Source organism: Arabidopsis thaliana (assembly GCF_000001735.4).
Source record: "Arabidopsis thaliana chromosome 1 sequence".
Lineage (NCBI taxonomy): Eukaryota > Viridiplantae > Streptophyta > Magnoliopsida > Brassicales > Brassicaceae > Arabidopsis > Arabidopsis thaliana.
In genome coordinates this window covers 15,411,105-15,423,345 of record NC_003070.9, presented here as the reverse complement: position 1 = coordinate 15,423,345, position 12,241 = coordinate 15,411,105, and the positions used below count along the sequence as shown (strand labels likewise).

At 41.1% G+C, this 12,241-nt stretch overlaps 5 pseudogenes across 5 annotated transcripts in view; all 5 read right to left on the bottom strand.

Moving 5' to 3' along the window:
- Positions 1 to 673: 673 nt before the first annotated feature.
- AT1G40076 lies at positions 674 to 1,159 on the bottom strand (annotated as a pseudogene; the record flags this gene model as incomplete). Its single annotated transcript has 1 exon — positions 674 to 1,159.
- Positions 1,160 to 5,475: 4,316 nt separating this feature from the next.
- AT1G40310 lies at positions 5,476 to 7,398 on the bottom strand (annotated as a pseudogene; the record flags this gene model as incomplete). The annotated part of the gene is made up of 1 exon: positions 5,476 to 7,398.
- Positions 7,399 to 7,539: 141 nt separating this feature from the next.
- On the bottom strand, positions 7,540 to 8,451 carry AT1G40230 (annotated as a pseudogene; the record flags this gene model as incomplete). Its single annotated transcript has 1 exon — positions 7,540 to 8,451.
- A 377-nt stretch (positions 8,452 to 8,828) lies between these two features.
- AT1G40150 lies at positions 8,829 to 10,626 on the bottom strand (annotated as a pseudogene; the record flags this gene model as incomplete). The annotated part of the gene is made up of 1 exon: positions 8,829 to 10,626.
- A 1,608-nt stretch (positions 10,627 to 12,234) lies between these two features.
- AT1G40100 overlaps positions 12,235 to 12,241 on the bottom strand; it is a pseudogene marked incomplete at both ends in the record, with an annotated part of 1,011 nt that continues 1,004 nt past the window's right edge. Inside the window, one exon of the mRNA in view lies at positions 12,235 to 12,241. This exon is cut by the window's right edge and continues 1,004 nt beyond it. The product of the transcript in view is annotated as an uncharacterized protein (mRNA).

Below are 12,241 nucleotides of genomic sequence, written 5' to 3'. Positions count from 1 at the left end.
TAACAAGATGCAGTAAACAACAGTAGAATAAACAAAGAATTCAATCAGATAAAGAATTCCCGAGAGGTGATTGACATGCTCAATAAATTAACCCTAGACAACAAGTTCATTAACCAAATCTAAGTGCCACCGCAACAGAGACTCTCCAGTTAACCTAGTCCCAAACTCAATCACCATTGACGAGAGCTAACCTAACAGGCATTACGAATCAACAAGTTAAAGCCAAAACGCTCCCTGCAACCAATACCTTGGTACATGGTCACGAATCTCTAGAATTAGTGGTTCAGACATTTCATCGAACACCTTTTGGGCGCAGAAATGTCTGGGCTCAAATTCCAGTTGATCAGAAAGCAATAGGCATTAAGAACAACTAATCTAGAAGGGATCTATCAATCAATACTCAATCACCTAGCATACTGAGAATTCTACACTACTCTAACCCATCCTCAGAAACCTATTCACTACTCAGACATCATAACAGAAAGCATAAACGTTGAACAAGTTGAAAACATGATAACAACAGTGTAACAGCAGGATGATAACAGAATGAACAATAGTAAACGAAATCAAGAACAAAAGCTGAATACTGAATACTGAATAGATAAAGAGAAATCCAGATTACAAAAGGTCTAGAACACAAGGTCTGCGGAATAAAACTAGATAAAAACTTGTTTTCGAAAATGTGAAGTACATGCTACTTATAAAACGACGAAGTATTGGGACGGATTAAGAACTGTAGTCGACCCAAGTGGTCGAGTGAGTAGCTGGAGTCTTCTTTTCTTCCTCGTGCTCGAGTGTCTGGTTGAGTGCGGAATGAAGAAGGCTCTGAAGCTTTTCATCGAGTACGCAGTCGAGTGGTGGTGATGGTGATACTCGACTTCAAGGCAGAGTGGTGAGATCGAGTGGTGGTTTGATAATGGAGGTGAAGACACTCGACCTCGGGGTCGAGTGATGTGATCGAGTGATGGTCAGGTGATGGAGATGAGGACACTCGACCTCGTGGACGAGTGGTGAGGTGAAGTGGTGATGTCTTCTACTCGACCTCGGGGTCGAGTGGTTTGACATGATCAGGTTGCTCTTCCAGATAGCTCGTCAACAGCTCCAAATCACTTGAAATCAACACAAATATGCAACATGCATGCAGATCTATCCTAAACATGTAAAGTGATGACAAATGATGAGAAATGGTATAAAACAGTGATGATATGATGCTAAAGTGATGACAAATGGATGCTCAAAACATGCAAAATACACACTTATCATTTAGGTTTAAGGGTTTAGGGTTAAGAGTTTAGGGTTTAGGGTTTATGGTTTAGGGTTTAGGGTTTAGGATTTGGTATTTAAGGTTTAGGGTTTAGGGTTGAGGGTTTAGGGGTTAGATTTTAGGTTTTGGGATTTATGGTGTAGAGTTTAAGTTTTAGAGTTTAGGAGCAAATATACTATAAAACTTTAAGAAGCAAGAAGAATGTTGGTTATCGTTTTAGAGTGAAAGTAGTGCTTCCTTGTTAAACGATTCAAAACACTGAAAACTCATAAGAATTTTGGCTTCACCATCAAACCTTTGAGAATAAAGAAGAAACTTCGTTAGCGGATTTGTTGTCAAATATGACTAGATGCTTTGTGTATCATTGAGCATAAGAACTAGAACCGCAACTCGATTCCGGAAGCCTAAAGTAGGATTTAGATTTTAAAGTTTGGGATCTAAGGTTTAGGGTTTAGGTTTGAGGGTTTAGGGTTAAGAGTTTAGGGTTTACGGTTTCGGGTTTAAGATTTAGGGTTCATGAGTTACGGTTTAGGGGTTCGATTTTAGGTTCTGGGATATAGGGTGTAGAGTTTAGGTTTAGTGTTTAGGATCAAATATAGTATGATACTTTAAAAAGCAAGAAGAATCTTGGTTAGCGTTTCGGAGTGAAATATGACTAGATGTCATGTGTATAATTGAATATAAAACTAGAACCTCAACGAGATACTGAAAAGTAAAGTAGTGCTTCCTTGTTATATGATTCAAAACCAAAAAACTCATAAGAACTTCGGCTTCACCATCAAAGCTTTGAGAATCAAGAAGAAGCTTGGTTTGTGTTTTTGTAGTCAAATATGACTTGATGTTTTGTTTATCATTCAGTCTAAGAACTAGAAACGCAAAAAGAACCAGGAAGTTAAAGTAGGATTTAGGGTTTAAGGTTTAAGGTTAAGATTTTGCGTTTAGTGTTTATGTTTTAAGGTTTTGGGTGTACGGTTTATGGTTTAGAGTTAGGGTTTAAGGTTTAGCGTTAGGGTTTAGGGTTTAGGGTTTAGGGTTTAGGTTTTAGGGTTAAGGAATTAGATTTAGGGTTTGGGATTTAAGGTGTAGGGTTTAGGTTTAGTGTTTAGGAGCAAATATACTATAATACTTAAAGAAGCAAGAAAAATTTTGGTTAGCGTTTCAGAGTGAAATATGACAACATGTTATTCGTATGATTGAATATAAAACTAAAACCTCAACAAGATCCCGAAAAGTAAAGTAGTGCTTCCATGTTAAATGATAATAGGTTTTTAGTCAATTATCCTAAAACACCAATCATGTCGTTGTAGTATTTTAGGTGTCAATCCAAATAGGTGTGATGCAAACAGATGAGATGTGATCAGAAGTCAATAAGTCAAGCCAAGCAATAACAGTTTTGGGGTTTCTAACAATCCTAAGCAAACATGCAGAAAACAGAAATAATAACAGAATTACTAAAGTCACTCGACCACAACAGGCTGATGCCAGAAGTAGGATGTGGTCGAGTAACAGGTCGAGTAACATACATGATATGAAACAGATATACTCGACTGCACAGTCTGTTGCCAGACACTGGGTGTGGTCGAGTATACTGGTCATGTAACAAACAGTCTATGAGACAACCGTACTCGACTACACAGTCTGTTGCAAGACACTGGGTGTGGTCGAGTAAGTTGATCGAGTAATTGGAAAAACGAAGAAACAAGCAATGAGAACGATTTAGCGGTAACGATAAAACAAAGAAATCCGATTGACGAGAGATTCCTAAGGATGGGGTAATCGAATAGAGATTTGAGTAGACTATGAAGATGTGATCGAGTGTCTTGTCGAGTGATGGTGTTGGTGGTGAGTGACGATACTCGACCAGGGGGTCGAGTAAGGTGGTAGAGTGAACGACCGAGTGTGGTCAGGTGGTGTGGCGAAGTGATACTCGACCAGGGGGGCCGAGTGGCGTCATCGAGTGGCCTGAGATGAGGTTACTCGACCTGGGGGTCGAGTAGATGGGAAGAATGGCTCCAAAGTCACTAGACCAGGGGGTCAAGTATGGTGCTGGATGCACGCGACCTGGTGGTCGAGTATGTCTTCTGGTTCAGGCTCGTTTCTTCGAAATTGCTCGCAAACAGCTACAAATTACCTGAAAACAACTCAGAAATGCAATATGTATGCAAAACTATCCTAATCATGCAAAGTATGCAATAACAATGAGAAATGATATAAAATAGTGATGAATGATACGAAACTAGATTCAAAACGATGATGAATGGACACTGAAAACATGCACACTATAGACATATCAATTCTCCCAAACTTAGTCTTTGCTTGCCCTCAAGCAAATAAGAATACATAGTTGAAGGAGAGGTTTGAAGGTGGGGACTCAGCCAAAGAATCAAGTAGAGCAAATAAAATCAATGTCCAAGTTGGTAGTTCTAAGATGCGATATGATTGAATTTTACTCAAAAACGTTAGCCATGCCTTGTTATCAATCAATCCGTCTCTTATACTCGACCTACACATGCTTTCAAATCTACCAATCCCTTTAACATTCATTAGTTCTGGAACGTGAATCAAGCAATGCATCATCAATGAACTCATTTGGCTAAGGTGAAGGTCAAGAGACAAAGATGGTCCCTCACAGAATAAGCTTAAGTAACAGGGGATCTCACAAGAATGATTGAGCTTTAGTAGTTAAAGGTAAGTCCCAAGTTATGCATACAGAGATAAGATCCCATCTACCCAGAGTATAACAATGAAGCTCTAATGGTAATCCCAACTCCAGTCCCAATACAAGAACTTAACTCTACCCTTTGCACTCATGAATCTTTCAAACTCTTTTTCATATCATTCTTTTCTTTTCTCTTAACTCTAGGAGAAGCTTTCTCAACACTCTGATACAACGATTAACATTTTCTTGCTAATAGTCATTTCTATGATTTTGACTTAATTTTGTTTTTGATGTTTATGCTTTGTTACAAATGGTTGTATTATATATATATTTTGAAGTCAAAAACGAAAAAGCAAGAAAATCTTTTAGTTTATCTCCTCAGATTATAATCAAAAGAAACTATATTAGGATGACTTTCTTACATAAAAATATTTGAACATTAGTGTGATCAATTAAATCTATTTGTACTTATGAATACTATCTTTTTGTAGAAATAAATGTCCTTGTATATATGTTTGATAATAAATTATATAAAAATTAATATATATGTATTTATAGTAATATCTTATTGTATATATTTTGTTTTCTAAGAGTTAGTCTTTAACAAGAACCTCATTCTTTTCTTTAACATTCCAAAACCCTTTACTAGATTTGTTTTTTCTAACTTCTTTAGCTTAATTCCCCTAGAATTCTTTCCCTTTCCTTATCAACAATGAATTCACCTTTTTCTTTTAAACACATCCCAACCCATGATATAAGCGCCCAGCTAGTCCTATCCAGTCCGAAAAACGCAAACTAGAACTACATGAGACACTATCTCTGTCGTTACGAACCTAACACTTTCTACCAAGCTCAATGGAAATAAGACCTCACAAACACTCACAAGTGATATAGGGCTTGAAAGAAAGTTTAGGTTTGGGTTCGGGTTAACTGCTCTAATAAGGAGAGTTAGCTACTTGGATTAACAAGAGTGGTTAAAATGAGTAAGAAAATCCAAGTATTTTAGGGTATCCATGAGTTCAAATTCAATGCCAGGACATGATAATTCTAAATCAGATTCAAGTTCAAATTGATAGGGAATGGTATCAGATCCTAACCGTGTGGTCGAGTAGAGCAATGTAGGCATGGTGCAGTTTTACTTCAATTTTATTGACTACGTATCAAACAACTAACAACGAGGGCACTGAGCTTATCTGGTGAACCAAAATGCTTACAAGACTATCTCATCATTATCCCCTATGCATATGCAACAATCCTAAACGAAACACTCTAGACTCGATCCTAAATGCAATGCAACTACATGAACACTCTATTTTTGTGAAATCATGTTCTGAAATTTTTCAATTTTTTTGGGTTTTTCTATGCTTCAGATGAATGCAGACTCAAGATTATATACAATGCAACACACACTTCCTGAGCCCTCCCCCAAACTTAAATCACACAGTCCACTGTGTGACCAAATTTGGAAGAGAGTACTCAGGACAAAACACATCACAAAAACAAAATAAAAACAGGAGATGGTATATTACAATGGTGGAGATAGGTGCTTACCTCAGTGGAAGAAGGAGCGGAGTTGGTCGTCAATAGCTGCTTGTGATTGCTCCCAGGCCATCGAAGAATCTCCCTGTTGTGTCTTAGCTTCCCCCTGGGGGTACTCGACCTCTGCTCCTTCGTCGCGGCCAGCAGCGCTCTGATGATACTCGACCTCTGTTCTTATGCTGCGGCCATCACCGTGGTTGCGTAAGCTACGGGACTGGAGAAGTCGTGTACTCCTACTGCCAGACCGAGCGAGTGCCGCCTTCTTCTTTCTCCCGAGCTCCCGAGGCTTGAATGATGAATGCCACACAGGGACTGGTGGGACTACTCGGTCACTAGGCTCAGGCCTGTGGTGACTTAGCTCAGGCCAGTGGCGAGTTGGCTCTGGCGCGTCATATCTCTTCGAGGGCATGTCCTGAGGAGGCTCTCCCTGCGGAATAGCTGTGGTAGAAGAGGAGCAGCTTAGCTTGTCTGTCAGAAACTTGATGGCCTTGAAGCACTTGATGAGTAGCCTATCTTGTTTCTTGCACCACCTCTGCAACTTACTGTTGTTTCTGTGAGCTTCGCTCAAGCTCTTGCTCTCCCGCGCTGGAGGTACATTCTCACTGAAATGATACATGCTCGTATCGTACTCCTCCTTTCTATCCTCATCTGTCTCAGCAATCTCATCCTCTGTAGCTTCTTTTGTAGGGCCGTTGTCATCAGTCGGTGGAGCGCTCTCAAAGTAGAGGTAATCACGCGCAGGATTGAAGTCAATGTTTTCGCCCTGAAGTATGGTTATGGCCTCGGTGCAGGGAAGCAGAATGTTGGCTGTTCGGGTCAAGGAGTGCTCGAATTTGTAGCGATAGAAATCGCCAACCATGTCGTGCTCCAGAAACTCACAACGACGCAAATGATCTAAATCCATCATCCTCGGATCAAACCCTGGAGACATGAGCGGTACACCACATGCAATCAGAATCGGTGTCACAACACCACCTACACAAAGGGCTCCTCGCACCCTCTTCTTCTCGTTGGTGTGCGCCCACTTCCTGTATCCACACAGGTGGATCAACAGAAGCATAACCGCTGGTGCATCATTGAGGTCGCCCTTCAGGACCTTCTTCCCCTTTGTTCTGCGGAGAATGCCCTTGAGTGCAGAATCAATCATCTCCATGTCTGTGTTAGACACGATGCCTGTAGATTCCCTAGAGTACAGAACATTCGCTACAGGGCTTCGAATCTGGTTGCTCTTAGACCTCGCAGAGTTGAGCGCTATATCGTTCCCAATGGTTAACCACAAATTTTTCAACTCTTCCCTCTCGAACTTGGGTTTAGTTCCCTTTCCATTGGGGAAACCAAACAATCCTTTCAAGCTCTTGATAGATAGCTGGTAACGCTGCTCGTTCACTGAAAAAGTCAAGAACCCCAACCCTTCACTCTCCAGCTCATCTGCTGTAAGTCCTTGATACATCTCCACTTGCAGAGTAGAGAGAAACTCTATTGTTTCCTTCTTGTAAGCAACGTATGGGTAAGACATCAGCGTCTCCAGATGACACTTCTCGAATAAGTGTTGTACGTCCTCCAGTAGCCCCAGCTGGGCCAAAGTCTGATAACAGGGGTACCTCGTTCCCCAGAAGTCATTGAGCTCAAAAAGTCTGATGTACTCCTCCACTGTAACTTCATCAGGCCTGTTCAACAGCTTCGTCTCTCTGTGCCATGACTCAGGCTCATACTCGACGTCAATATCTTCGTCGATCATCTCATATCTGCTGGTCATTGCTCTCTTTCCTCTAGCACTCTCAGCTCTCTTCTCATTGCGTCGAGCTACTAAGCGTTGGGTCTCAGCTCTGAAGCTCTCATAAGCCTGTCGCTCTCTCTCTGGTCCAGTTGACCAAGATTCAGCTTCATCGACGTTGTAATCCGCATCCATGGAGGATTCGCCACTGTAGTTACTCATATTAATTTCCTGAAAAAGAATGTAACTCAAAGCCAAATATCAATATGTTAGTCTAAATAAAACGCAAACACTAAACCGGTCAAGTACGCAGTCGAGTAATACGGTCGAGTACAGTGAAATTGTGGCTTCGGTCTTTTGTTCCTAGAAGGACTGTGGTCGAGTGTTTGCGGTGCGTGCGGCGAGGTCAGGTAAACTTCTCCGAGAAATAGTGGCGGGTTGAAGAGCGGTCGAGCTAAGCTTCACCCGAGTGAATCGGCTTGAGGTCGAGTAAGCATAGATGATTGAGAGTCTTCGAACTCCGGTGGAGAGATGAGCGGTCGAGTGTTCGTGAGAATGAGAGAGAAGCTCTGGCGGATGAACGACGAATGGCGAGAAGGGAGAATTGGTCGTGTAGCGGTTGAGTGAAGAGGAGACACGAGCGGTGAGAAATGGTGAAGCTGGAACGGTGAGGTCGAGTGAACACAGGTGACAGGGAGATGGCGAAAGTCCGGCGATCGAGTATGCGTTGATTGGAGAGGAGCGTCGTTGCAATCGAGTGAAGATGGAGAAGACGTTGAGACGGTGAAGCTTCCAGCGAAGTGAAAGGCGGAGTTGTCGAGTGAACGACAAGGTCAAGAGTGATGAGAGATGGCGAAACCGGTCGAGTGAAAGAAAGAATGAAGGCGGTGGCGCAAGCGGCAGCGGCTGTGTCGTGGTCGAGTGGGAAGGGAGACGAAGCCGTGAGAGATGGAGAAGCCGGAGGTGTGGGATCGAGTGAGCGGTGTGGTCGAGTGTAATGGAGTGGTCGAGTGTTTGGTGAGGAAGAGAGATGGTGAGTGAAGTTTGGTCGAGTGAGAGACGTGAGTGAGAGTGAGTCTTCGAGGTTGAGCGTTTGGAGAGGAAGAGAGATGATGTCGGTGGGAAAGGATAGGGTGAGATCGAGTGGTGGGGAAGGAGGGAAGAGATTTTGTTATCTCTAAAAACGCGTGGGGGAACAAAGGTGAGAGGTGGTGGGCCACGCTCTGTCTGTTTGTCCTGAAGCACTGTTCTCTGTTGACTAGAATCTTCTGTCATCCTCTGTAAACTTGTTAAACTCCATGCAAGTCTCTGTAGCTTCTGTTGGTCGAGTATAAGTATAATTTCAAAATTTTGTTTTTTAAAATCATCACTAATACTCGACCAACTTACTCGACCTCATGGCCTCTTAGTGCAACAGAAGTTTTTCAAACTCTTGAATTTCTGACATACTCGATCCCCTGTTGCTCTGTAGAGTAAAAATTTTTAAATTTTTACTCTACCTCCACGCTGTTTCTCTGTTCCTGAGAATCACAAACACAACCAAAAACAAGTCAAAAATAACAAGAAAATAAAAGTTTTATTTACAGAAACAGTCTTGGGAATTCCTCCCAAGTGAGCTTGTTTAAAGTCTCTAGCTTGACTCCTCACACTCATTAAGAAGAAAATGGGTGATAGAGAAGATCTGCATAGTCCTCTCTGATCTCATCATCATATTCAGCATCCTCTCTTGAGAGATGAGTAGCCGAATACTGAATTCTTCTTTCCTCGAAATAGGCCTCTTTCTCTTCTGGTTGATAATCTATCTCCTCAGACCATCTTGAAGTAATCTTTTTTCTCGGGATAGTGTCAATCCTGCATTTTGATTGAGCTTTCTCTTGCACATGATCCAGTTTACTCTTAAGTTCCTCAACTGTCTGAGCTAGCTTCTCTATGGTTTCTTCTTGCTCATCAGATTTCTTTTTGAGATCTCGCAAGTCAGGTGTAGAGGCTGTGCTTGGTCTGTTGATTGAATCCGAAGGTTGAGGTTGAGCCCTGATCTTTTCTTCTACAGCTGTCCTTTGCGAAGTTTCATTGATGTCAAACTGCAGCTTCATGTGCTTCCCAAGGTTAAGACTTATTCTCCAGTCTTTGACATCTATCATCGCTCCCACGGAGGCTAAGAAAGGTCTCCCTAGGATTAGAGGATCCTTAGGTTCTGCTTCCATCTCAAGCACAACGAAATCTGTAGGTACTTCCACTCCATTAATCATTACTGGTAGATCTTGTAGCAGGCCAAAGGGTTTTTTTGAAGACCTATCAGCAAGGATCAAAGTCAGGTCGCAAGGCCTATACTGAGTGAATTCCAGCTTCCTTGCCACGGAGAGTGGCATTAAGCTTACTGAAGCTCCCAAATCACATAGACAATTGCTGAAAACCAATTGACCATTGGAACATGGTAGAATGAAAGTTCCAGGATCTTCCAGTTTTTCTTGAACACTCCTCTTAACAGTGGTCCTAGACGGATTAGCATCACATTCGTCTTTTGAATCTTGATAAATCTTGATCCTTTCCAGAATTGACTTTCTCACATCTTTGTGAGGATCCGGGATCAGGTTGAGAACTTCTATTAGAGGCATCACCGCTTCCATCTCATCAAGCTGCTTCTCTATAAGAGAGTTGTATCTTTCTATCCATGCTTTCCTGAATTTCCATGGAAGAGCACGTGAAGGTAATGGTGCTGGCTTGAATCGTTTCACCATCCTCTCAATGATGGATGCTTTCTCGTCTAGGTTGGACTGAGTTTGAAAACGGGATCCAGCTGAATGGTCGAGTCCAACAACTGAAATTTCAATATGAGTAGAAGCCTCCCCGTCCTGAACATCAATGTCCTCGGTGATTGATGTGGAGACATGTCAAGTAGGTAGCTCTCGATCATGACAGATGGTGATAGCGTGAGTAGTGGCGTATTCCTTCGGGTTCTATATGGACTTTCCTGGAAGTCCTGTTACTTTTGGAACAGAAGTTGATGCTGTTTGTCCTTCCATGTATCTGACCTTAGAGGTAAGTGCCTCAAGTTTGATATTCAGATCGTTGAAAGTGCAATCAACCTTGTTGTGGATTTCTGCCATCTTTTTAGCGAGATCCATTGCACCTGCAGCTTGTCCATGGAGAATCTGCTGTAACATGTTCTTCAAGTCTGAATCAGGAGTTGTTGAAGCTGGTTGTTGTTGCTGTTGTGTGAACCCAGGTGGTGGAAGTTGCTGCTGATAGTTGCCCTGATACTGCTGCTTAGGAACATAACCCTGACCTTGGTTGTATGGAACAAAGGGTTTGGGTTAATTCTGCTGCTGTGAAGGGTAGACTTGGTCCTGCGGGTTTGCAACATTTGTACTTCTGTAAGACAAATTGGGATGGTTCTCCATGAAGTTGTTGAAACCTTTGTTGTAACCTCCTTGGTTCTGCACATAGTTTTAAGGGTTTACGGGTAAGAGTTTATGGTTTAGGGTGTATGGTTTCGGGTTTAGGATTTAGGGTTCAAGGGTTAGGGTTTAGGGGTTGGATTTTAGGTTTTGGGATTTAGGGTGTAGAGTTTTGGTTTAGTGTTTAGGATCAAATATAGCATGATACTTAGAGAAGCAAGAAGAATCTTGGTTAGCGTTTCAGAGTGAAATATGACTAGATGTCATGTGTATGATTGAATATAAAACTAGAACCTCAATGAGATCCCGAAAAGTAAAGTAGTGCTTCCTTATTATACGATTAAAAACCAAAAACTCATAAGATCTTTGACTTCACCATCAAAGCTTTGAGAATCAAGAAGTGGCTTGGTTAGCGGATTTATAGCCAAATATGACTAGATGCTTTGTGTATCGTTGAGCATAAGAACTAGAACCGCAATAGGCTTCCAGAAGCTAAAGTAGGATTTTGGTTATAAAGTTTGGGGACTATGGTTTTGGGTTTAGGTTTAAGGGTTTCTGGTTAAGAGTTTAGGGTTTAGGGTTTTGGGTTTTGGGTTTAGGTTTTAGGGTTTTGGATTTTTAGTTTAGGGTGTAGGATTTATGTTTAGGGTTTAAGGTTTTAGGTTTAGTGTTGAGGAACAAATATACTTTAAAAACTAAGTACAATCTTTGTAAGCGTTTTGGAATCAAATATCTCAAGATGATAGGTGGATGATTAAGTTTTAGGGCTAAAACCACAACTAGGGCTATGAACCTAAATTTATCTTTCCCTGTTAGAAAATCCAAAACCAAAAATCATACGGACTTACGCTAAACCATCAAAGCTTTGAAGAGCAAGAAGAATATGGGTTAGCTTTTCGGAGTGAAATATGAGTAGATGTCATGTGTATGATTGAATATAAAACTGAAACCTTAATGAGATCCCGAAAAGTAAAGTAGTGCTTCCTTATTATACGATTAAAAACCAAAAACTCATAAGATCTTTGACTTCACCATCAAAGCTTTGAGAATCAAGAAGTGGCTTGGTTAGCGGATTTATAGCCAAATATGACTAGATGCTTTGTGTATCGTTGAGCATAAGAACTAGAACCGCAATAGGCTTCCAGAAGCTAAAGTAGGATTTTGGTTATAAAGTTTGGGGACTATGGTTTTGGGTTTAGGTTTAAGGGTTTCTGGTTAAGAGTTTAGGGTTTAGGGTTTTGGGTTTTGGGTTTAGGTTTTAGGGTTTTGGATTTTTAGTTTAGGGTGTAGGATTTATGTTTAGGGTTTAAGGTTTTAGGTTTAGTGTTGAGGAACAAATATACTTTAAAAACTAAGTACAATCTTTGTAAGCGTTTTGGAATCAAATATCTCAAGATGATAGGTGGATGATTAAGTTTTAGGGCTAAAACCACAACTAGGGCTATGAACCTAAATTTATCTTTCCCTGTTAGAAAATCCAAAACCAAAAATCATACGGACTTACGCTAAACCATCAAAGCTTTGAAGAGCAAGAAGAATATGGGTTAGCTTTTCGGAGTGAAATATGAGTAGATGTCATGTGTATGATTGAATATAAAACTGAAACCTTAATGAGATCCCGAAAAGTAAAGTAGTGCTTCCTTATTATACGATTAAAAACCAAAAAC